The sequence below is a fragment of the Nilaparvata lugens genome, chromosome 4, assembly GCF_014356525.2.
Source record: "Nilaparvata lugens isolate BPH chromosome 4, ASM1435652v1, whole genome shotgun sequence".
In the NCBI taxonomy this organism is placed as follows: domain Eukaryota; kingdom Metazoa; phylum Arthropoda; class Insecta; order Hemiptera; family Delphacidae; genus Nilaparvata; species Nilaparvata lugens.
In genome coordinates this window covers 36087183-36114083 of record NC_052507.1, presented here as the reverse complement: position 1 = coordinate 36114083, position 26901 = coordinate 36087183, and the positions used below count along the sequence as shown (strand labels likewise).

The 26901-nt window shown below is 33.8% G+C and overlaps 2 protein-coding genes across 4 annotated transcripts in view; one reads left to right on the top strand and one right to left on the bottom strand.

Annotated features, from left to right (window-relative positions):
* Positions 1-26901, bottom strand: part of LOC111049599 (nucleolysin TIAR) — a 675963-nt gene that overhangs the window by 628963 nt on the left and 20099 nt on the right. The window lies entirely within an intron of this gene.
* The window catches only part of LOC120351157, a 120343-nt gene that overhangs the window by 77975 nt on the left and 15467 nt on the right, over positions 1-26901 (top strand). Inside the window, exon 1 of one of the 2 annotated variants that reach the window (XM_039427396.1) lies at positions 23037-23152. The exons of the other annotated variant lie outside the window; for it this stretch is intronic. The gene's annotated coding sequence lies outside the window, so the exon portion shown is untranslated. Of the gene's footprint in view, positions 1-23036; positions 23153-26901 lie in introns of those variants that run through there. 2 annotated transcript variants of the gene reach the window in all.

Genomic DNA, 26901 nt, shown 5'->3' with positions numbered 1-26901 from the left:
TATTTGCAGTAGCAAAATCCTCAGTTCTATTCAGATAGCTCTCATTGGATGTTTGAGATAAATATACAGCGATTTGATCCCTCACTACCACTCATAAACATAATTATTGAACATGAACTGGAGAAAGGAAGAGAAGAAGGAGGAGGAAGAGATTATGAAGAAGAGGACTTGGAGGATGATGACGACAAGGATAAGAACAAGAGAATACGGAAAAATACGATGAGAGAGAAAAGTGTGAGAAGTGGAGTTCGCTGCTCTGATTGGAGTGCAGAGAGATACAGTGACTGACTTCATTCTCAAAACAAAAGCCAATCCACAAGGTTGAAATTTTACGAGTTTCACTTTCGAGAAAGAGATGAACTGGAAAGGAGATCGAGAATTTGTTAGCGAGGAATGAAAGGTAAGAGCAGTAGTCTCACTGTATACAATCAGTGAAAAACAGTTGTCTTGCTATTGTGGCATGATTGTTCTCCCTGATCATTCCTACACATCTGAATATTTCCGCTACGGTGATAAAAAACTGCTATTCCTTATGGATTTATGAAAAAATAGAGGAAGGAGGTTCAGAAATAATGTTGGAAGTACAGTCTCTCTCTTCAACTCCTGTTCCAGGCACAAATGTTTCGGTAATAGACCTGAGGATGTAATTTTATCAAAGACTAGCAGGGTACCCGTGCTTCGCTACGGGAATTAAATGATCAGATTATTTTTGTAAAATATTTATAACCTGAATTCTACCAAAGCCGTTATAATCGTTTTTGAGATCCATCATACAAACAAAAATTGCTTGCAGAATATAACTCGAATAATTAATAAATATAGTCTAGTCACTGTCATAAAATTTTGTATCCCAAAAGGTGCTCTCCCTCGATGAATATGTTATTATGAATAGGACTGTTTCAAGTTTCATTCAAATACATTTCTATAATATTTAGTTACCCAAAAATCGTTGTAAGTAAGTGTGATGATTAGTTGCGCTGCTATCACTTCAGTTTGAACAACACATTCAACTGCGTATTTTAAAAAGCAATCAAAAGTTAGCGATGCCTTATGGTGTCACCCAGTTGCTCTTATGCACTCATCTTGACATCAGGGAATATTTTTATTGAATCATGCAATGTTTTCAAATTATATTGCTGGATGTTATAAACACAGCTGTTAATTTTCTCTCTTCCTCTCTTCAGTTTTCAACAAACGATGGAAATTTCTGTTTCAATAAGCTGTCACTTGGATGATCAATTTTTCCTCTCAAGTTATCTCAGAGATGAGACTCAGCTCAAATGTTTGTATCACGGACGTACTACTTGCTAGGAGCATCTTATGATCTGCCCTCTATCGGTAATAAATAGAGAAATTAGGCCACAGCTTGGCATGAAAATTATTGAGTCCAATCATTTGAATTATTAATTGATGTGTTGGAAGTGCTCTGTAGAATAGTAGACTAATTGCAGCGAATTTTGTGGAATATTGGGCGGGGCTTAAGAGTCGACCTCGACTTTATCCATTGGAATTATTAATTCTCGTTGACAGTGATCATGTTATTTTTTCTTTTGCATGATGCAATTGGAAATAGAATTCCAAATCAAGTTTATTTGGAATTGGTTGACTCTGGTATCCATGGATCTCTTGCTTATTCTGTAATTTCTGGCATAGCCTATCGCTTAAGCTGGTTTACACCGAAGTTATTGACAAAATGTTGATAACTTAATCCTTGTGGCTTTTATTAGATTGAACGGAACTTGACTAACACATCAAATGTTCACATTTTATTAATAACTTCGGTGTAAACGCAGCTTTACTCTTCCTTTCAGTTATTCAAAAGAGTGTAAAAGCAGCCAATCCACTGATTCTTTCTTCCATGGAAGTCCATTTATAATAATTGGTCTAACATTTAACATGGCTGATTTCTCATGTCCTAGACTCTACTACCATTAATATTAAAGTGTGAATTTTTAAGTGGACATTTTGATGTTAATTTGAATAATTCTGAATAGAGTTTATTCAATCACTTTGATTATTGTTGACTACCATTATATGATTTCTTTCTTTAATCTCAGCTCGAAACCAAAAGCTTAGGTATGGAAATTTAAATGTAAATAACATGTAACTTAATTTAATTTCTATCTAAATTGAGAACTTTGGTATTTACTTGTGATTCATCAATATAAATATCAATAGGTTTGTCTTGTGTCATGTAATGACATCAATATCGCGGACCGAGCTTCGCTCTGGAGTACAAAAACATAAAAAATTTATTACGAAAGAAGAAATTATAATATCATTCATAGTTCATACAGAAATGTTCTATCTAATCAAGGTAAATTGAGATTAATTCCCAGAGGAATGCAAAACTTTCCCTCACAAAGGCCCGGTTGCACAAAAGCCGGTTGAATTTTAATACTGATAATTTCACGTGAACCAAATCAGAGAATACCATTTCAAAAAGATGGATCTACTAGAATTTATTAGGATTGAAAATAATCTGGCTTTTTTGCAACCGGCACTAAGTACCTGGTTGAATGATTAAAGTACAAAAGTTCAACAGTCATCATTTTGACACAGTCCCACACACATGGACTCGCTCACTCAGTTCCATCATCAACAGACGACGAAATGATTATATCAGCTGTTTTTCCAAGGATGAATAATAATTATCCTTTCAATGTCCTTCAACGAGTTTTCCCAGGGATGAGACCTAAGTCAATCGAATTTTTATAATATAAACCTTCTATGCTCTTAATTTCGTGAGAATCGTTAGAGCCGTTTTTGAGATCCGGTGAAATACAAACATATAAACATCTAAACATCCAAACATCTGAACATCTAAATATATAAACAGAAATAGCTCGTTTATTAGTATAGGATGAAAGGAAGTAGGACCAGCTGAGGGAATTGTATGTTTTTTTCGATATAGTTTTTAGCTGATTTTGAAACATGAATATATCAGGTCCAGTAGCTCAAAAGCCTGTTCAATTTCAATCATGATTTAATTCCATGAGAACTAATCAGAGCAGGGGTTTTTTCAATAGAAGGCTTCTTTGATTGGCTCTCAAGGTATTTAGTCCGGATTAGGAATCAACAGACAGGACAACTGGCTCTCTCTCAAGGCCATGGCTGCGTAGAAACATAGATCAACAGAGGATCCAATACAACAGAAGCTGAAGAAATTTGTCGCATTTCTATTACCTCACAATGAACATAAAATTCAACTACCATATGTTTGGAGAGATCTATTTTAAATTTATTTTGCTATCATCCGGTCACTTTCTGTACCTATTCTTCCAGATCTTCCATGAATACTGCAATGTTTTAAAATAAGATCGCTAATTTTGGTAACTCAACTACAGCTATTATAATCTTTTACACTTGCTCACACTTTTTTCCCACGTTTTCAACAGAGTATGGAAACTTTTTTTGATCAGCTGCTACTTGAGGGACCGATAATCCATTCTGAAAGAGCTTCAGTGATTTTTCCCAGAGTTGAGACCTGTTCCAAAATATTTTTTCATCGCAAACGTACTCTATATCTCTTGATTGAATAAAAAAGTGTTAGAGGCGTTTTCGAGATCCGTCAGACATACATATTTAAACAGAAATTGTTCGCTTAGTATAATTGACTTCAATGATTATGATTTCATTTAATGAGAGCTTATTCACTACCTCCGTAAACAGTTTACGGAGGTAGTGGCTTATTTCACATAATAATAACAACGGGTATTAAAAGCGAAAATGTCAAACATAATTGAAATCGAACTAATAAAAGCTGGCATAAAAAGCAAAAATGGCAATCATAATTTTGAAATCAAAACAGTAGCTATCATCTTATCTCCATCTGGTCTAATGTAAACAAATTATTGTAAGATTCACATCAATGTGTCAGCATTATTTGAATGGGGAGCATTGATGCTATTAATGAGGTATACTGACAGTTTCAAGTGAATATCAACGAACTGTTATGCATATTCTCCAATATTTTTATCGAAAGCTACCTTCTATTTTCTTTGGTAACACAACTAATGTTTGGGAATAATTGATTCATGGGAAAAGCGCCTTACTTCTATGGAAGATACTTTTACATTAGGAAAAGCAACAACAGTTATTTAGCCGTTTTAATAAATAATCCCTTTCTTTCGCCAAGTTAAATTCTGGCCGAATTTCCTCATTCTTTGCACACAGATTCCACAACGGACACTTCTGAAGTTTAAAAAATACCCTCCATTCATCACACTGAATAATTAAAGTTTCTTCGAAATTGTTTAAGCTGTTCACGCGATCTGTCAGATATACAAACAAAATTAGTCCTGATAGAATATGATCAATTGATAGAACTCCCAGATAGAAAAGTTTGTTTTATGAAAAATAGAAATTATCTATACTCCCAGGAATAGAAATAAAAATATTTATTCTTATATAAATATTCTAGTATTTATAAATCTGATTACCTTTTTTAAAATCATTCAACACGACATGTTTCGGCTATAAATAATGCCATTATCAAATGATTGGAAAATAAATAATAATATAATATTCTCAGGAATAGCTCTGATTGAAGTGGCAGTGCCCAATCAATTGTTCCGCGATAAATGCATTTTAATCTTCAACTTGGTGCCAACCTGACAAAGTTAACTCAACTTAATGCCAACCTGACAAAGTTATTAATTTCGTTACCAGTTAACAACTGTTTCGAAGAGGTACTCTCTCTTGATTGTAGTTCTATATTAACATAATGGTATGGACATTTCAATTATAATATAAGAGATTGAAATAAGAAGAATATACATGCTAAAAGATGAACTTTAAACCCTTAAAAACCACCCTTAGAGTCGAAATATCGCCAAAAGATTTCTCAGTGAGCACCTAGGACTTATAAGGAAGCTATATTCTAAGTTTTGTTGCAATCCGTCCATTAGTTTTCCAGAAATCGTGATCAGTGAGTCAGTGAGTCAGTGAGATAAGAATTTTATAATTATAGATTTACAGATATTTGTTGTTGATTATCATCTCGAGGAACCAAACTAATGAATGAATGAATTTTGTACTGTGACTATACTAGTCGATAAGTAATCATTCAACCATGGGAAGCTTATTCCGTGAGAATTATTTTTCCTATGAGTCTGGATTTGTGTCTCAGACTTGTGAGTATAATTATGACATAATACTGATATATTTTGGAATAAATTATGATAGTATGATCTAATTGGTTAGTATGGTAGAATTCTATGATATGTTTGGATATGTTAAGAATATTGTAACTCTATGTGGTAGAACTGGAGTTCAGGTATAAAATTATGGTACCAGCCCTTCTTGTCTGAATTACAAACCGGGAATAATTCATGTCATTCCAAAGATCGATGTCAATTATCATTATTATCATGATGATGATGAAGAGCTAAATGAGTAACAAACTAAATTCTATAAAAAATCTTGAGAAACACTTCGGCTTATCAATTACAGTATATAAAACGGATACAATCTCACCATCTACAATGATAAGTGGGAAAAATAATTATTCTAAAAGAAATCATTGAATAATTATTATGATCTCCGAATTGAAAACATTGATTCCTAAACCAAAGTAGGGGAAACTGGAATGATAATCGTCTTTCAATGTCTTTCTCCGGATATTGTTGCCGGTTTTGTAATGGATAGCCTCAGGGTCTGATTAGAAACCATTGTTTTTGAGTTCATTTTCAAAACAGGGATGGTCCGCAGCGCCTGAAGAAAATAATAAAAAATGCATGCATTAGTGAAAGGGACCGGCAGTGAAGTAGGGAAGGGCGTTCGTCCCTTTGCTAAGCTTCAATGAGTCTGCATTTTCAGGGAACAGGCACCAGTTTTGAGGAGGAGAAGAATTCCTCCTTTCTTTAGGGATTGAAATTGTAGGCGTCCACCACAATGCAAAAGCAGTCGCTCCCTTAGCAGTTGGCTCGAAAAATGTCTTAATTTATTCGACAAAACGTGGCGAATTCTAATCCGATTTGCTGTCTACATGGTTTCAGCGGCTGGTCTGACGTAACAGGATGGCTTTATAAGTACAAGTCTTTTGATGAAAAACGTCATTTGAAAGTCATTGTGTATTTTTGAATATGTCGTTTGTTCAACGGGTGATTAGCATTGCTGGAATTGTCTTTTTCAGCTGAAATAACTTTTTGTTTCTCCATTATTCTGGCCTTGCTTCATTCTCCTTTGTATTCCGAACATGGTCCCTTGCAATACATAGATACGAAATAGAAGATGAATGCTAGAAGATGATTCTTTGTCAACTTCTCAATTCATATGATAAATAAAATCGTTTCATTGAATTAATTTACTCACATTTTATAATACACAAATCAAATACATGATCAGAGAAGGACCAACAGGCCTTCATATCTTAGTATACCCAACAAATTGTATTCCATTCAATTATTTTATTCTTATTATTTTAGGCTTCTCATTTTGTCTGATTTCATCATTTCCCATGCGTTGCGGGGAAGTCAAAATATATCAATTTATGTTCAAGAACGAACAACAAGAACAATATAATTTCTATCTGCGGATAATCACTTTGTGCCGTGCTATGAATTTAGAAATTTAATTTGGAATTTAGAATTTAGAAGCACACACAATATAACTTAATAAAAGGGATTCTTGATAAACATACCTAGTGCTAGAGAACGGGAATCCAGAAATGACAAGAGACAACGAAATAGAGAGAAGATATCAACTATATTGTCACCTCTTATAGTTGAATTCAACAATTAATAAAACAAAATGAAGCTACATCATGAAAACCGAAAAATAAAATTACTAAATTTTGAAAGTTATCTCCAATATAGCTAATTCGATAGTATCCTACTCTGTCTGCTCTACATTGAAAACGTTTTAGATTGAATCATGAGAAGCTTTGAGGACTCTAATTTCAGAAAGAAGAATTGGAATATATCATAGATATTTCTCAGAAGTTAATCATAAATATCAATACATCTTTTAAAAGAAATATCAACATAAAATTCTTAGAACGTTTTGGAACACACTTGGAAACTTTCAAAACACTATCAAAACATTATCAAATATTAATAATGCCCAATAATAACTATTCTGTATCTTTACATCATGAAAGCTGCAAAGAAAAATATTTCCCAAGTATCACATCACGGAATTTTATATATAGGAACACTATTCAAAAATATGTGTTATCAAAACAAATTTAGAAAAGCTAGGGTCCTTGAAACTTCTATTCGATCCTTTACAAACTTAAGACCAAAATTATTTTAAAATATAAATTTATCAATAAGGGACCTTTAAACATTTCATATACTAATTCAACTTTTAGTTGTTTAGTAGATTATCAAATATAAATTAAAGAAAACTGAAATTCCCAGCTGGATCCTTACACAGAAAATTCGGCCTCACATTTCAATGTAAAGATACAACCGAAAATCTATTACTCAAACCAAATTAATAAAATTTGTAAACTATCCATCCCCAATAATATCTCAAAATTACGATTTAACAAAAAATCTAATTCCGCACGTTTTACACCCCTCCCTTTTTGAAAGTCTATAATTACTAAAACCCATTCTGTCACATCCGGAGTTCCTGGGACGTTCATTTAATTTGGAAAAAAGTTGTTACCTCAAAGCTGTTTCTTCAATTTGAATTTAGGCTCGGTGATCGAGCTCTACACGTCCAGATGGACAGGAGACAGCATACCCCAAGCTTCTAGGACTGCCATCGATTCAGAGGCGTCTCAGCTGCTTAGAGACACACGTTCATGAACCCGTAAATTGATGGACTTGTACGTTGATCCCATACTTTGACCGCTGTTAGAATAAAAAAATAAACTAGGATAATACAAATTAACTTAACTTCAGTTATATAAAAAAATCAACATTATTAAGTTGCTTCCTATATGAAGCTCAAATACAAAAAATACTTTAAAATACAAATAGCCATTACTTTTATATCTTGATTTATTTGTAGTCAGGGTCATGCCCTATACACAAAGAGATGAGTACCTAGTATTCCATAAGTTGATTGAATTACTTCATAATAAGGTCTTTCGAGTATTGTAGTTTGTTCAGTTAGTTCTCTTACATTAATTACATATATAGTGTAATTTAAAAAAAATGAATTACATGATAGGTGTTTCCTTGAGAATCAAGAAAGCTTTTCATTAGAATCAACAAACAAATGAAATCTAGAACACAAAATACTGATGAAACTCATAATAATATACTATAAACATCAGTCAATTTTGATTTAAACAACAGTAATTGAAATTTAGGTTAATAGCTTCCTCTTCAAAAATAATTTAAAATCAAAAATTTCAATTTCTTCTAATAGGTACTCTACATTTCTACATATTACACTCAAATGTATCTATCACAACAAATTTAACACTCTGATGGAAGCTTTTATCGATAATCATTTCCTTAATTATATTATAAACTATGACGTACCTTTAGTAGCGGTTATAGGAGAAAAATCTCCAGTGTGAGGTGACAATTTTTGATACTCTCTCTCTTCTTCACTTTTAAAAAAACTTCTAAAACGCAAGCGAACTAAACATTGCTACTACAACAGAAGGTTGCAGAGCCAATAAAAGGAAATACTAAAGCCGGCCATAATAAATACCAAGTCACTACATAAGTTCAAGCAAAGTCTAGAGACTACATCTTCAGTTCTGTTAGCAGCAATGGACAGACGCTGAATGAATGCACTTCGGTACGCTTGCCTGGTCTAGGAGCTGTGTGATCGTCCATACTAGATAGACCTAACCAACGTTAACTGTGATTGGGAGTTACTATTTTCTAGAAAAATTTCCACCAATAGAAAGAAACGTTACAACTACAATTTAAGATACATTCTCCCACCAAGTGACAGCTATTTTCTCTTGACAGCTATAAATTCCTTACCTTATAAGGTCCTGAACTCGACTGATACTCCAAGAAAATCGTGGATTTTCTTAGTATCATAACTTCTACATACACACTTACAGAGTCGACACTACACAACGCAGAAAAGCAGAGGTCATGAACTAAGCTGATGCTCCAGGAAAACTGTTGTTTTTCTTAGTACTACAACTTCTACGCACACACTTACAGAGTCAACACAACACAACGCAGAAAAGCAAAACAGCAGAATCCATTTTCATAACAGGCTAACTTTTCAGGCTAATTTGCATAATTCTCATCACTCACAATTTTTTTTTCAATTCAATTTATTTATCCTTTTACAACATAGTTATTGTACAAAGTAGTTATGAAATAAATAACTTAAAACTAAAACAAAATAACTTAAAATAGCAGGTTAACAAAAACACGAAAGGTCCCTGCAAAGGCAAAGCCTAACAAAAACTACAGAACCAAATAGAAAGCATAAAACAAAAATATTATAAGTATGAAATTTGTATAATAGAAAATCTCGAGAATACAGACAATCAACAAGGAATAATGAACTTATTTAAGAGAAAAAAAGAGTTGAAAGGTGAAAAGTTACAAGAAATCGAACAAATCAGTGGAGTTATGCGATGTGATCCATTGACTTATTTCGTTGGAAAGATTTCTGGTCAAATTGTTAGAGATAAAATGATCAGGTATTACGTTAACAAGTTTATGGACAATGTAATTGAACTGCCTTCTACAAATGGATGAAACTGTATGATGAGATTCGAAAGTGATGGATGAGGGACGGAGATTGTACGGTGATAAACGGAGATTGAAAAGATTACTATGCTTATTCATGTAGATTATCAAGTTTTTCGTGTGAAGCTGCCTGACAGTCAGCACATTCAGTTCCCTGAAAAGATTGTCACTAGGGAAACGTCTGGGCTTTCCAAGAATTGCATTCAATAAGGTCTTCTGAATAACAATTATCTTATTCAAGTGATTCATGTAGGCAGCGCCCCAAACGATAATCCCATATTGAAGAAAAGACTGGATGTAAGCACAATAAACCAATCTAGAAACGGCTATGTTACTCAATTTACTGATAGTGTAGAATTTGTTGATCCAGTGTTTAAGCTTATTACAAGTGACATTGATGTGGACATCCCACCGAAGATGTTGATCAACAGTGACACCCAGATACTTGAAGAATTTTTCTCTACCTAATTTTGGACAACTACAATCTGATGAATCTGAAAGGTTACAATCAGGACTATGAATATGAATATGAGTGAGATCAAGCGGCAAACCAACAACATACGGTGAAAAGGCTAAAAATACACTTTTCTTTGCGTTGAGGGTAAGAATATGCTCATCTAACCAGGCTTTAACAGTTCTTAATCCAGATTCAGCCCTATTTTTAACCTCTTCCCATGAATTACCAGTAAATATTAAGGCGGTGTCATCTGCAAAAGCAAGTGTCACACAGTTCTCAATATCAAGTTTGATTAAATCATTAATGTAAATGAGAAAAAGGATAGGAGATAGCACCGTGCCCTGTGGGAGACCAAAATCACTCAAAAGTCTAGAACTAGTTTTATTTTCTAAGGTAAGCTTTTGATGTCTATCACTCAGGTAACTGGTGAATAATCTAAGGGGTACACCACGAATTCCTAATTTCTCCATCTTGTTCAGTAATTTTGAATGAGGAATGGTGTCAAAGGCCTTAGCTAAATCCAGGAAAATGGCTATTGTTTTCTTATTATTAGTGAAGTTATTGGCAATTGTTTGAGTTAAGAGAGTTATAGAATCAATTGTATTTTTGTTAGTCTGAAAGCCATACTGCTGTTTATGAATGACCTCGTGTTTGACTAAGTAACCAATTAATCTAGACTTGATTACTTTTTCCATTATTTTTGAGAAACCACTTAACAGGCTGATTGGGTGGTAATTGGTTGGGTCCTTAGGATCCCCCATCTTATGAAGCGGTATAATATTCGCTAACTTTAAACTAACAGGGAAGTGCCCTTCTAAAAAACAACGGTTTATTATTACTGTTAATGGTTTAACAATGTGTGGAAGTATAATTTTCAATGTTCTATTGCTTATTTTGTCAATTCCCGGAGCAGATTTATTGTTGAGAGAGTTAATAATAGCTGATATTTCACTTTCGTTTGTGGGTGATAGGAAAAAGGAGCCATGACCATTTACAGAAGAGTTCATGAACAGATTACCATCAGATGCATTGGGATTATTACTTATCAGCTTTTCAGCGAAAGTTTTACCTACTTCAACAAAATGACGATTTAAGATGTCTGCATCAATTTAGGAACAACATTATTAAGGTGCTTCCTATATGAAGCTCAAATACAAAAAATACTTTAAAATACAAATAGCCATTACTTTTATATCTTGATTTATTTGTAGTCAGGGTCATGCCCTATACACAAAGAGATGAGTACCTAGTATTCCATAAGTTGATTGAATTACTTCATAATAAGGTCTTTCGAGTATTGTAGTTTGTTCAGTTAGTTCTCTTACATTAATTACATATATAGTGTAATTTAAAAAAAATGAATTACATGATAGGTGTTTCCTTGAGAATTAAGAAAGCTTTTCATTAGAATCAACAAACAAATGAAATCTAGAACACAAAATACTGATGAAACTCATAATAATATACTATAAACATCAGTCAATTTGGATTTAAACAACAGTAATTGAAATTTAGGTTAATAGCTTCCTCTTCAAAAATAATTTAAAATCAAAAATTTCAATTTCTTCTAATAGGTACTCTACATTTCTACATATTACACTCAAATGTATCTATCACAACAAATTTAACACTCTGATGGAAGCTTTCATCGATAATCATTTCCTTAATTATATTATAAACTATGACGTGCCTTTAGTAGCGGTTATAGGAGAAAAATCTCCATTGTGAGGTGACAATTTTTGATACTCTCTCTCTTCTTCACTTTTAAAAAAACTTCTAAAACGCAAGCGAACTAAACATTGCTACTACAACAGAAGGTTGCAGAGCCAATAAAAGGGAATACTAAAGCCGGCCATAATAAATACCAAATCACTACATTAGTTCAAGCAAAGTCTAGAGACTACATCTTCAGTTCTGTTACCAGACGCTGAATGAATGCACTTCGGTACGCTTGCCTGGTCTAGGAGCTGTGTGATCGTCCATACTGGATAACCCTAACAAACGTTAACTGTGATTGGGAGTTACTATTTTCTAGAAAAATTTCCACCAATAGAAAGGAACGTTACAACTACAATTTAAGATACATTCTCCCACCAAGTGACAGCTATTTTCTCTTGACAGCTATAAATTCCTTACCTTATAAGGTCCTGAACTCGACTGATACTCCAAGAAAATCGTGGATTTTCTTAGTATCATAACTTCTACATACACACTTACAGAGTCGACACTACACAACGCAGAAAAGCAGAGGTCATGAACTAAGCTGATGCTCCAGGAAAACTGTTGTTTTTCTTAGTACTACAACTTCTACGCACACACTTACAGAGTCAACACAACACAACACAGAAGAGCAAAACAGCAGGATCCATTTTCATAACAGGCTAACTTTTCAGGCTGATTGGCATAATTCTCATCACTCACAATTGTAACAATAAATATTGTTACAACTTCCAATGTTTGAGGAAAAATACAGCAGATAACCTTCGTACAATTTGAGCTGTCATAATCATCATACATCTCATCAATTTTACGATTATTATCACTTAACTCTCTTCATTTTCCCATATTATCACCTTCAATTTCTGAATTTTTTCCAACTACATCAGAGCGTGACGATTATTATCGCTCAACCTTTACTCATTTTCATATATTCCCACTATAAATTTCTAATGTTTTCACAACTGAATCAGAATTAGAGCACAGTATGTATGTTCTAGAATATATCAATTACACCCCCTTCATGATATATATTCTTTTATGCAACCCATTCCCTGACATTTCTATTTCCAGTCACCCAACTACCCTCATAATCCACTTCTTTCTGTATCACACCAGTCCACATCAAAACACACTTATCCCATCCATCACTGATACTCCAAGTAGAAAGTTCACATATCAGTAGAGATAACAACTCCCCTTTGAATAAAGCGCCCACGACTCGGATACACACGAGTCCAACAAACTTTGCCGAAATACTGTGAGGTGGTGGAGGAGCAGGAGGAGGAATCAATGCCTGCCATCAATCTGTAGTTGCACAGTGTAGCCGTGATCAGAAGATTGAAAGCGAATAGCAGCAGGTCTGTAAAGAGGATCAAGCCCTGACAGAGATCGGAAGGCGATAAGCAAACAGATTCAGGGTGGGTTTGGAGCCCCCCCCACCAAAACCGGGGGAAACGACTCGCCTGGAAGCAAAGTGTGTTCAACTTCTTAGCCGCGCAGGGCTCAGCTGTTCATGGCCGAACCATGTGTCTTTGGGATCACCCCCACCCCATCTATCATAGCTTGAAGCCGACTTTATGGCCTAGTGGGCCGTTATATTACCATTGGACTATCGCTTGCCATTTCCCTCTATTACACATTACGCTAGATCCTGTATTGCTGGCCTGTGAGATGAGCCCAACAGCCGATGCGCGATAGTTTGCTCACCGTTGCCGTTGTTTATCGCTTTATCCACAGGAAACTGTTATTTCTTGCCCATTTCAGTAGCAGGCTCAGCTCCACTGTGTAGACTATGCTTGATTTCGGGAATTTGGTGTATTTGGATCCGTCTGGTATTGTGGAACAAAGGGGTTGCTAATCCAATTCAAAATGATTTACTAGAAGTTCTTTGAACAGTAGACCTCACGCAGTTTTCTCATCCAAAAGTATTAATTTGGTGTCACAGGTTCTCCGGCTTCTCCACACATCTGTGTAATGCATGCAATGAATAATCCACTTATCAGCTGATTGATTATGAATAATTCTATAGTCAGATTAATCCTGTCTTCAGGGTAGATGATAATAATAATGATATTGGAGTATGGAGGCAATTCCTTTTCCTTTCAAAAATCATCCTAAAAATGCAAAATTTCAAAAAACCTTGTGTATACGTCGACGCGCGGTTAGAAAAGGAATATTCCTGCCAAATATTATAGAATGCTATCATCGCGTTTGGCCGTGAATGCGTTACATACATACATACATACATACATACATACAGAAATACAAAAGGAAATCCGAGTAAGTGTGATTGAATTGTGTGATTTCTCACCACAAGAGAATAAATCTAGAAAATCTTCAGATAAAAGCTTTTCCCATGAGGTTGGAGTAGCTAAAGTACCTTAGTAGCTAGGCGCTCAGTACTCTTATAACTCTATTGCCAGCACCAGTTGAACATCCAATTCATGTTTCAATATTATTGAATGGTTATTATATCTATAGAACATCATTATCATAATAATTTTCTCTTCCTATATTTAGGAATAATAAAATCATATTTCATCAAAATATCTATTCTAATGTGAGAATACAAATTATAATCCACTCCAATCATAATCAATACAATGTGCGAATGATGTACAATCTCCTTTTGGAGAGGTGAGTTCGCTCTGTATAATAATATTTTTTCCAAAATTAAAGTTATTCTATCTATAACTTCCGTTAAAGCTCTCGTTATAGCTTCTCATATTTTCTATCATTCAATGGAGTCCAATAGAACAGAACGTTCCAGACTACAAAGTACATCTCGGGCATCAATCCGATGCAATCTACAAGAAGGCTGGCAGAAGAACATAACCCAACTACTGTACTCCATGTAATTGAGAGAGAGAGAGAGTGAGTGTGTGTGAGAGAGAGTGAGGGATGTAAGTGAGGAGCCAAACGCCTGGGGAAATGAGCCATATGCACTACTGCTAGCTTCAACTCCACTCAGAAATTCTGTATGACTTTGTTGCACAATATGAAACAACCTACGACAAATGCCAATTTATCTTGTGTTTGAAGGAGTTATACTTCTTCTGTCTCTATGAATGAATTTTTTATAGGTGCTCTCACAGTGAAAGGTGGAGCCTAGTTAGTTTTCTCTGTCTCAGGCTTCTTTGGTGTTTTTTCTACTTCATCCTCTTCGTCTCCTCCTTCTTCCTCTTTTTATTCACAGTCTTATATCTATCTTGCTCTCCGACTCATATAGCCCAGGGGAATTGTTCTCCCTTATAACTAGCTTACAGTTAGTTTAGTACTTCCACAACATATCTTTTCATCTTTGTCTGAATTCCCGATGTCTTGTTCCTTCAACAAAGAACTCTGTCACTCCTATCACTGGATAAACACTCAACTGAAGTACTTTTCTTTGAAACTTGTCATCATGGATACAATGATTTTAAAACTTTTCCTGTAGTTTTGGAAATTTTTGTCGGACACAAGAGATTCCTGATTATTGAATACTTAGAATTTCAATAATATTAACTTCCACTTTTCCAGGCTAAATAGTGATTCGATAAGTTTGACAGGATTATGATTATATTTTGTGATAAACATCGACTTCATACACATTAGGTAGGTTTTAGCTAGAGTCTGTTGGCCAACTTCTCATCCGGAATTTCCGGGCCCTGAACACTTAGGAACTGATGAATAGTTTGATATTCAAATTCGAAGTTGGAAAACTGAGTATGAACAGACAGAACGGACGAGACCACCGGATTCTTCAATAATCCTGCATCACTGTGGAAGCACCAACAACCCGTGTGATTGCCCTCCAATTCAACAAGTCAATGAAATAAAATATTTAGGAACAATAGTGGACAACAAATTCAAATGGGACAAGCACATTAATCTATCAATTACTATCATTAATCGGATCAGGAAGTTTCTCTACAAATTCTATCAACTCCGTAAAATCCTCAACTATGAGACATTAAAAACTGTTAGAAAAAAATATTTTTCTTTAGTGCAATCAATTTTAAGATACGTCATAATTATCTGGGGAGCTACGAATTTTATACATGTTGAACCTCTCTATAAACTTCATAAACGAATACTAAAGATAATAGGCTTCAAAGAGAATCAATTCCCCACGAACATTCTTTTCAAGGACAGTAAAGTACTGAGTGTAAGACAACTCTACATCCAGGCTATCATCACGCGAATGAGGAGAAACAACGAACACAAGACTGGCAGATCATAACCATCAAACAAGGCAGAGAAGCACGCATTCAATAGTACCAAGGATGAACACTACATTTGGGCAAAGAAACTACATATATTTGGGACTAAACATTTACAATACAATACCAAGTTACATTAGGGAAGAATTCAATAGACACAGGTTCAAGAAAGTTTATTTTCCTGGTTGGTTGATATTGGAGTGGGAAATTGTGAAAATTTAGTTAGACTGTAAATATTGGAACTATTTATTCTTCATTCTTCTCTTTACTGTTTTCCATTTTTCTAAAAATAACCTCTCTTATTATTATACTTGATAGAACATTAATATTTATCTACTAATTTCATAATTTTGTTTGTATTATAAATTTTCACTTATTTTATTATAAAAAACTTTAATCCCATATCAGTGAATGAAGTTTGTAAATAGTAATTATAACACGCAATAAGCAACTAATTACTTATACCCCAACACATATAATTTATAGTGGGGTGTATATTTATTCATTGAAATTATCATTTATTCATTGTTGAAACACCGCTGATTTATGTAGTTACATTACAATACTATATTATCAATATTCTAATGTTGCATTCAATCTTCATTGTAATTAATAAGTTCTCATAATATGTGAAATTTGTTGCATAATTAGCTGTTGTACTGTAATTTATTGTAGATTCGTGTATAAACCAGAATGTATTGTAACTTACGAAGTACACAACAATGACTCATGACTCGATTACTTCTAGAACACAATAGATCAGAGTTTGAGTCTTTTTTATGAATTCGTGGTTGTTTTTGAATTCAAGAGAGGAGAGAAAAAAAATCAAATAACTCATTATTGAAAATAGTTGAAATTGAAATTTCAAGTGATCATTGAATCATGTAACTAGAAGATGAACGTAAATAAGTTAATGAAAATTCAATTTCATATTCCATTCAGTTCAAATATAGCTTCATATTTCAATGCGTTAAATTTAACATTCTTAATTCAAGCAATTTCCAGTTAGTGGTTACAAATTTATCAAATAAAGTTGATTATTGATTCTTTGGCAGTCTGTCAGGAACAAATCAATTGACTGGAGCTGATTTTATGAAATATTCTATAATACGCAATTATCTTCTAAGTTTTGTTTGTCATTCCATTCTATCTATGATAGCCAATCAATAAATATTCCTCCACCTATCAGAAAAGAGAGGAACAAAACTTCACATTGGATTATCCAATTTCAAAAAATTAACTAAGATAATGGGAATGGGAATATTATTTCGGTTATAAAATTTTGAGCATCCAAATGCATAGTAATCTCAATGTACGCTCTTATGAATATAAAAAAGACGCAAAGCTCCGCTCATGACAATACTGAAAGTGAATTTCAATCAAGCAACTGTGAATACAGGCCTGGATAAGACTGTTTGAGCTTTTGTACAGCTAACAATGAGAACACGAATTGGAAAGAATGCTATGAATGGGAAGTATTTATGTGAGGAATGATCTGGCATTGCCTTACAGAACATAAAGGAAAAGCTTGAAAATGTGGAAAATAGTGGTACAGCTTCTATTATTTGACGTATCAGTTGGATTGTTCTTGAGGCGGAAAAGACTCGTGCTTGGAAAGTCAAGAATAAAATCTCGTTCTTTGATAATCTTGTTTCAGATTGCAGCAAAAGCTGACTTGGAACCTGCATTTATGTCTGGCTGAATTAGGGCGCACTGATGAGACTTGGGAAAGCTCTAGATAGAAATAACTAATTCTATGTAATCTTTGTAGACTATATAGTATTTCATAGTTGTTGAAAATATTAAGAATCAGATATCTAAGATATCTAACTCTATAGTTTCCTTCTCTTTTGGACTAGAATTGCATAGAAATTGTACACATGTAAGACTAACCTTATCTTGGACTGTGTCACCATCTAAATTTGGAAGGAAAATAGCACAAGGACTACCCTATTATTTATTTTATCTACCAGTGTTCTATCATCAGTGTCATCTTATTGAAAATAGTTAAAAAAAATAAAGATCAGAGTTCAGATATAAACGTGGTAGTTCTCATGGAATTTCATAATAATTATTATTGAGGTTCAATTCAATTCGTTTTGTTAAAATTATATCATGGTAATATTATGAAATAATATGGGTAATTTCATGTTCATTTTCTCAGGTTTTGAATTCGATATTATCGTTCTCGATTACAATATATCTCAGTTTCTGAGATTATTGAGAATCGATTGCTCTCCGGATAATGAGTTATTTTGGGGCTATTTTTAGGATAAATTATCCCCACTGAATTCCCTTCATTTTTTAATGTATTTCAGTTTGATGTGGAAGGGCGGTTGATTGCTGCAATTTCCCATAGGTATGAATAGGTTGATAATTATCCGATGAAAATTGTTATCTTCCGTCAATTTCTCGATTTGATACTGCCTGTTTACTGATAATTAATTGATGTCCAATAATTCCAATAGATTAATCTATCAAGAAACCAAGTTTATCTGGATTGGATAAAAAGTTCCAAAATGGAAAGAATATGGAATTCTGTGTGATTCATCGTACATCGCATATTTGCTGGACCATATATCGAAAATCTACAGCTATAAAAACATTGGATATTTTTCTTTGAAACACTGATATAACCTTTTTCTAATTGAAAACTTTACTGATAGATATTACTACCAATTGATTGAGCAGAATTAGATGTTTTCGGAATAATGAATGCTGCATGACTAAGCACATAGGAAGTCCGTATTGAGATGTAAATGAACATGTTGATTGTCAGATAAATTTCATGATTAACTAAATAAAGTCAAGTGTAACATGAGATACATTGGCGGTACGAAGTTCGCTGGGTAAGTTAATTGTAAATTAAGCTTTATTATTAATAGTCAACACTGGAAAAAGACAGGCTCAATCACCAGGAATACTATAAATCTATGAGGGACCAGTAAGCCAATTATTTTAAGTAGTTCAATTACTTCCATTATGGACACTGGATACATTATGGACAATCAATACGTATGAAATTTATTAGCTACTGTACAAAATAAAAAATTTTTGATTGCAGTGACCACGACTACTGTATTATGAATAACCATTCGGATCAAATATAAGGAATTACACGCATCTCTCATCAACTCGTAAATTTTATTCACAAGATATTAACGAAAAATACTCAAGTTTGTCTTTTTCTGGCCGTGCTACAAATAAATGTAGGTATATGTTTGACATTTTGTTTCTGTAATCTTGTTGTCTATTGAGAAAGTCTTCAATGTGATTTTTGATGGCAACAAAATTTGAATTTGAAAAAAGAATTATCAACAAACTCCTAACCAAAGAAAACCTTTGTGCTCTGTTCTAATCGGAGTGTATGAGACTCCATATACAGCTGATAGAAGGCGCAAACCGAACTGGCCAAGCATACAACGATGGAACAAACACGTGCTAAGCTCGCGCTCTCAATCAACGCAAAATCAATTCGATCAGCTAATTGATGAAATTGTTTCAAGCTTTCCAATGATTACAACATATGTTAGAATATCATGTGTCAATTATCTCAGTTCCATATGGAGTTCACCTTACCATAAGCTTACTTAATGAGATCCTTTTTCATCCTTTGAAATACTTAGAGGCAAAATATCTCAAAATTCGTTCTTACTGCGCATCCAGCATGTTTGAAGAATATTTGTGCAAAGTTTTAAGTCTGTAGGCCAATTAGTTTGAGCTGTAGTGTGATTTTACATCAAAATTTTCGAAAAGTGCCCTCTCCTGAACCCCCCTGCGCTTCTGATTGGAATTTTTCTGCATAGATCTTTTTCGTACCTGAACGAGAAAGTTCCTCATGACTTTGCTGTGCAATGAACGGTTGAAAAGTGATATTTTGGCTATCCATCACAAGTGGAAAACATGCGAACATGGATACAGAAGTATGGGCAATTTTATATTTGATTAAATTCATGTTTTGAAGAATTCATTGTTACGAATGATAAATTGATAGCAGCTCATAAATATTTTCTAATTCAAATGAAATAACTTCTGAAAAAAATAATGATTGGATAAATACCAATATTGAATTATTGTTGACCAAGAACTCAGTACATCGACAATTCATTCAACTAATTCTGTATTGATAAAATTATAATCATTTTCTCTATTGATAATCAATTTCATCAACTAACTGAAAATAGTACTTCAATTTCCGTGAATTTATTAATAGAATTATATAAATCTAGGTCATATCTAAATTAACAAAGAGTTCGATTCTTGTTGGCAAGATAGAATGTTATTCAATGCAGAAATAATTGTTATTTTACCAAAAGATAGGATAAAATGAATAGTTCTCTTTCAGGGGGAGTTTTGACAACCCACAAAACTCATTTTTCATCTGAAGAAATAATATCAAAAAGGTGCATAGGACCTTACTTTTTTGTTCACCTTGCCAAAATACCCCTCATTTCAATATTGAAATTTTCGACTGACTGTACAGTGAGTCAATCATTTTATCAAGGCTTGAATAAATTTGAAATTTTAATTAAATAAAAATGGTAGAGAATAATTATCATGTAGATATCAACACCTTTATTTAAAGACATATTAACTGCATGCGTTTTCATATTGCCGATACAGCATTGATAAAACTGTGGACGTTTATTTAGCAGTCTCAAAAAACTGTTCTATAGTGAGGTACACATTATAATGGCAGTGTACGATTGCCAATACTGTTGCTGTCCTTTTCTATCATACAACAAAACAGATAGCACTATCTCTCTCTCGCTTTGCAATGTTGTCTATTTGTCAGAATATTCTATATTTACTTTTGACAGTGACTGTACAAAACTGAACAAAAAATTCTCAGCCGCCATTTTTTTCTTCATTCTATCAAAATACTTGAGTACACAAGTCGTATTATTGATTTAAAATGTATTTTTGAAACGATGAAATAATTTTTAAACATTACCGTATGAGAAACACAAATAAAAATACCTGAAATGAAATTTTAAAAGTTGATAACCAACCATCCTAGACTTCATCCATGCATCAGTTAGCCTACCCGTATAGGTTAGACCTACTCGTACCGGTATGAATAGCATTGAAAAGTTATTTCAAAATTAATTAATTCATTGAAATTACTTATTTTTAAAAAGGATTTCTGTTGTTTTGAAATTCAGATCGGTGTATCACAGCTTTTTAAATTAGCCGCCATTTCAGGTTTGTTTTAAAATAAAAATCTGATCTCAGTTATGGAAGCAAATTTTTGCATCAAATTATGAAAAAATATATTTTCTTGATTAATTTGAAATTAAATTGATATTTTTACCAAGAAAATGATAAATATTATTGGATTAAATTTAATGGGATGAATTGAGTAACAGCTGTGTACAGTCAGTGGCAAAATGGAGAGAATTGGCAACGTTTTTCTCCTATCTTTCTTCACTGCCATTATAACGTGGACCTGACTATAGCTAAAAAATTAATCATACATGCCACGTGTAGGCTTATACATTGCATCAGGAAAACGAAGTTCAAAACTATGGTTTTCCTAAACATAGGTTTTTGAGATAATTTCTTTGATGCAGCTGTTTCACATTCACCATTATAAATTATATAGAGTTTGTGAATATAAAAATATTTATTGATTACCAAAACAATACTATTATTATATTAATGATAATAATTAATTATTAAAACAATCCTTTTATTACATCAATAATAATAATATTATTAAACATAATTTATCAATTATCAGAACAATATTATTGAGGTTGAGTGGAATCAGGTAGAAAGCAATAATAGGACAGATGTTCTTTTTTGAATTTCTATCATATTATTTTGTTATTTCCAATGATTACAACATATGTTAGAATATCACAATGTCAATCAATGAATTATCTTATTTCCATATGGCACTCACCTTACCATGTTCATAACCTTACTTAATAGGATCCTTTTTCATCCTTTGAAACCCTTAGAGGCAAAATATCTCAAAATCCGTTCTTAGTGCGCGTCTAGCATGTTTGAAAAATATTTGTGCAGAGTTTCAAGTCTGTAGTACAATTTTAGTTTGAGCTGTAGTGTGATTTTACATCAAAATTTTCGAAAAATGCCCTCTCCTGGACCCCCCTGTGCTCCTGATCGAAATTTTTCTGCATAGATATAGTTTTTTTTCGTAGCTGAACAAAAAAGTTTCTCATGACTTTGCTGTGCAATGAGCGGTTTGAAAGTACAAAATTTTTGGGGGGCCCCAGCTCCCTCAGGGGGGCAAATTTCTGAAAATCCTTTCTTAGTGGATGTTTTTAGGCTACCATAAATGATAGTGCAAAATTTCAAGTTTTTAGGCTCAGTAGTTTGGGCTGTGGTGTGAGTTCAGTCTGTCTTAGGGGCTTAGCCCTTTATAAGTATAGAGAAGAAGAGATTATTGGATTAGATTCGCTTCCTTTCTACCAATGTTGCAAATGCATTCTAGTACTCGCATTCATGAATTATCTACTCATAGCGCTTACCCTATTATTCTCACTAGGATAATGCGTTATTTTGGGGCTATTTTAAGGATAAATTATCCCCACTGAATTCCCTTCATTTTTTAATGAATTTCAGTTTGATGTGGAAGAGCGGTTGATTGCTGCAATTTACCATAGGTATGAATAGGTTGATAATTATCCGATGAAAATTGTTATCATCCGTCAATTTCTCGATTTGATACTGCCTGTTTACTGATAATTAATTGATGTCCAATAATTCCAATAAATTAATCTATCAAGAAACCAAGTTTATCTGGATTGGATAAAAAGTTCCAAATTGAAAAAATATACTATTGTGGGCCCTATTTTTGAGAATGGTCTCTGGAAAGGAAGAAAGAAAATTTGAAATATAGCAGTTCTTGAACAATGAAGACATTGTGCGGTTTAAAGCAGACAAAATGGAATGGATGGGACATGTATTTTGAGAATGGGAGATGGATGATTAATGAAATGTATATGGATGGAGAGGATATACAACAGGAGAAAGGTCGACCGAGAAATAGGTGGACAGATGATGGGGAACGCAATCAGAGGATGCTTGGAGTTCGTAACTGGAGGAGGCAGACCGAAGATCGAGAGGCTATGTGTGGGAGGCCAAGGGTTGAAAAGACCTTTATAGCTGAGGAGTAGGTAAGTAAGTAACAGAGAGTGGTTTAGAATAGATATTTCTGTTTTTCATTATGAAAAAACCACAAATCACTCACAACACAACTGTAAACTATATTATTATTTCAAAAATTCTCGAAACTCTGAGTTTAGGATCATTCAAGTTAATACCACAAATCACTCACAACACAACTGTAAACTATATTATTATTTCAAAAATTCTGAAACCTCTGAGTTTAGGATCATTTAAGTTGATCTGATTCAATCGGCGGACCTTGCACAACTTTGAATTATTTAAGCCCCCTCTGACAATAGGTACACTGTTATTATCATAACTAGGGAGCACGGCTAGATTTCCGTTCATTTTCAGCAGTGGTGGAATCATACAGTTTTCAAAGATATAATCGAAATAGTTGTATGTCTATCATAACAATCCATGAATAATTTGGCAAAATAGAATTTATGGAATAAATTCCATATAATAGATTTTATACAAATAGAATATGAGTTTATTCGATAAACAATTGAATGGAACAGATCAAGTGGCCCACTTGTTGGCCCAGTACGCTGACCCAACCTGGTAAAGGTACAATCCCTTACGAAGGCCAATAAAGGCCTGCGCTGGCAAACACCCATCCACACACTGAAGCTGGTCGACATTGCCTTCATTAATAATCGACAGTAATCGGCTTGAGTTAACAAAAATCGACTTGAAATTTGAAACATAAAAATGTCAACAGTAAAGCTTACAAGTCGAATACATTCTTAGTAAAATACTCATGAATTTCCTGAACAGTCTATTTTGTTTTTCTTGTTATTATGTTTGGAATTTATTTTTCCAAAACCAATGACCTCACAAAAGAGGGCAAAGGCTGCAACGAAGATAATCGCCAAAATGACCACCAGCCTTGGGTCGTTGGGTCAGCTATCGATTCGTTTATCGCGGTGAGTGTCGCATCATTTGATGGTGACTGCTGATGGTGATCTTGTTAATTTCCAATATTAGTGCTGTCCACCACAGACTCGTAGTGGTGGAGGAGGGGGAGTCAAATTGACCCTGCTCCCTCATGCCCCATCAATGTTTCTTCTCTATCGCTTTGAGCGTTACGGCAAGGGGGAATGGAGGCAGGCTCCGGTCCACCGTTCACAGAGATTAGAAATCGGTTATGGTTGGGGGTGTTTAGATTGGTGGGAGGCTGCTTTCGGGTGTCGGGGGGAAACAAAAGCGAAAGCACTCTTTGTCGTCATCAGCGTGTTGTAGTTTTAAGGGTGAAAAAGAACGTTTTGCGCTCGGCTCAGCTCGACGCAACGACCAACGACGTCGCAACGCAATTACTCCACGATATTTTTCCGGCATTATTCCGTGGCTCGTGAGCCCCTGCGGGGCAGCCGTGAAACGAAATTTTGCGCGCTTGCATATCTACAACGTGGCCAGTTTTTCACGAAAAAGGGGCACACTGGCCCCCTCACTATACCATGATCATAGTTGAACGAACGGTCGGTCCTTTCTCGCTAAGCTCCAAAGCCTCCCTCCCCTCCTCACACAACTTCACTAACCATGGGTCACTTCTATCCAGTGAGGACGAAAGAGAAAGAAGGGGAATGCAAAGTCCGACTGTCGATAATCACAAAACACTTTTTATTCGATTCTTTTTCAATACTTTTCGTTCTCGCTTCTACCCGTCCGGTGCTCTTTGTGAGTTAGTTTCTATCTTCTTCAGTTCTCCCTCCAACAGTGTACTTCCCTTTATTCGTAAAGTATTGCATCAAACTGTATATCACGAGATGAATTAGGATAAAATAAACTTCTATGATTTGTATGCTGACATAAAACACAAAATATATTCCCATAAAACAATATATATAAAAAATTCTTATATCTATAATTTTCTTTAAATAAATTCTTTTCTAATATTTGAATAATTATCACAAGGTTTACTAGCATTCACAATAGCGAGCTTTTAAGATTTATAAATATATTATACTTAATACTGATACTTGTACTTCCAGTCAATTCAGAATTCTACAATCCAAAACCTGTCTGGTCTGTAGATTTGATATGATATACTTTGATCAATTAGCAAAAACAATAATTATCAAATTAATATTCAAAATATAAGATCTCAGGGTTTTTTATGAGTTCGTGCCGTGCATGGAAGTAAGCTTCCTACATATATATATCAAATAAATTCATAAAACGTTCTTATAAACTATATGATAGCACTCAACACGTTGCAAAATTTCCTTGATTCGAATTCATTTATATAGCGCTTTGATTAATTCCCCAACTCTAATGAAAAATAGGCCTTTCCTAAAAACGAGCTTGTTTGAACAAACACTCACAGTAATGATGTTCTTGGAGGTCTTGTAAAATAAAAAAATTATTTCCAATGATTAATTGTACAGGTCCTTTTCGTCTCGGCTGGGCTCGCGCGTGGTCCAGATTTCTTATAGATTTCTTTCCGTATTTGAATGTATTTATGGGAATTGATTACAATTAAGAACTCTTCAACAACACTGAGTTCACAGATAATTAAACATTAATTACAAATATTCACATTTAAAAGAGGGATAGGCTTGATAATTTAGAAATTTAAAGGAAGAAAGAACCCTAAACTCCATGTGCATCCTTTCAGAACGAGATCACAAGCCAGAAGAAAGTGGTTTTCAGAAAAATTTTATCTCTTCCTTGAACGATTTGTAAGCTTCTTTTTGATTAGCAAACTCGATACAATTGGTTGCTTCAGAATCAGGGCTTCTTCAACTTCATAATAGAAAAAATAAATAAAAATATTTATATAAATATACGGAGTGATTGTCTTAAACTATTCTGATGAATAAATCGCAATATACGATGTTAACATGTAATATATATATATATATTTAGTTTTTTATACGAGTTTTGTATACTCTTGATTTTCGTGCTTTTTTGGATTGTAATAAAAATTCATACAGCAATAATAGTTGTCCCTATTTATTTACATAAACTTTCCTTAGTATACATAATACATCTTTTGTGAGTAAACTTTATAATTCAACCTATACTGGTTGATCAAACAATCAGCTGATTCGCTAGGTATTGATTCAAATAACTATCGATTTATTCTAGATCGATTGATTCATTTAAAAGTGTAAACAAATAATTCTAACCTCAATGTACATGCAAACTGTTATTTTTTATGATCTGCCAATAATAAATGAGCCGCTTTATAATTCTGCCAATGGATCCTCATTAGTTGTTGAATCACAGTTATACATGTTTTTTCTTATCATTTTAGATAATACGATTATTCTTTATCGCTAACAACATTCGATTTTATTTGAGTGGTTCTTTGACTAGGTTAAGTTTCTTTTCCATTTTATAATATTCTATTAAGGTTCAATAGTTCATTTCAAAAATATTTTGTGGTGCTAAAATACCACGTGACAAGGCCTGCGCTGGCAAACACCCATCCACACACTGAAGCTGGTCGACATTGCCTTCATTAATAATCGACAGTAATCGGCTTGAGTTAACAAAAATCGACTTGAAATTTGAAGCATAAAAATGTCAACAGTAAAGCTTACAAGTCGAATACATTCTTAGTAAAATACTCATGAATTTCCTGAACAGTCTATTTTGTTTTTCTTGTTATTATGTTTGGAATTTATTTTTCCAAAACCAATGACCTCACAAAAGAGGGACAAAGGCTGCAACGAAGATAATCGCAAAATGACCACCAGCCTTGGGTCGTTGGGTCAGCTATCGATTCGTTTATCGCGGTGAGTGTCGC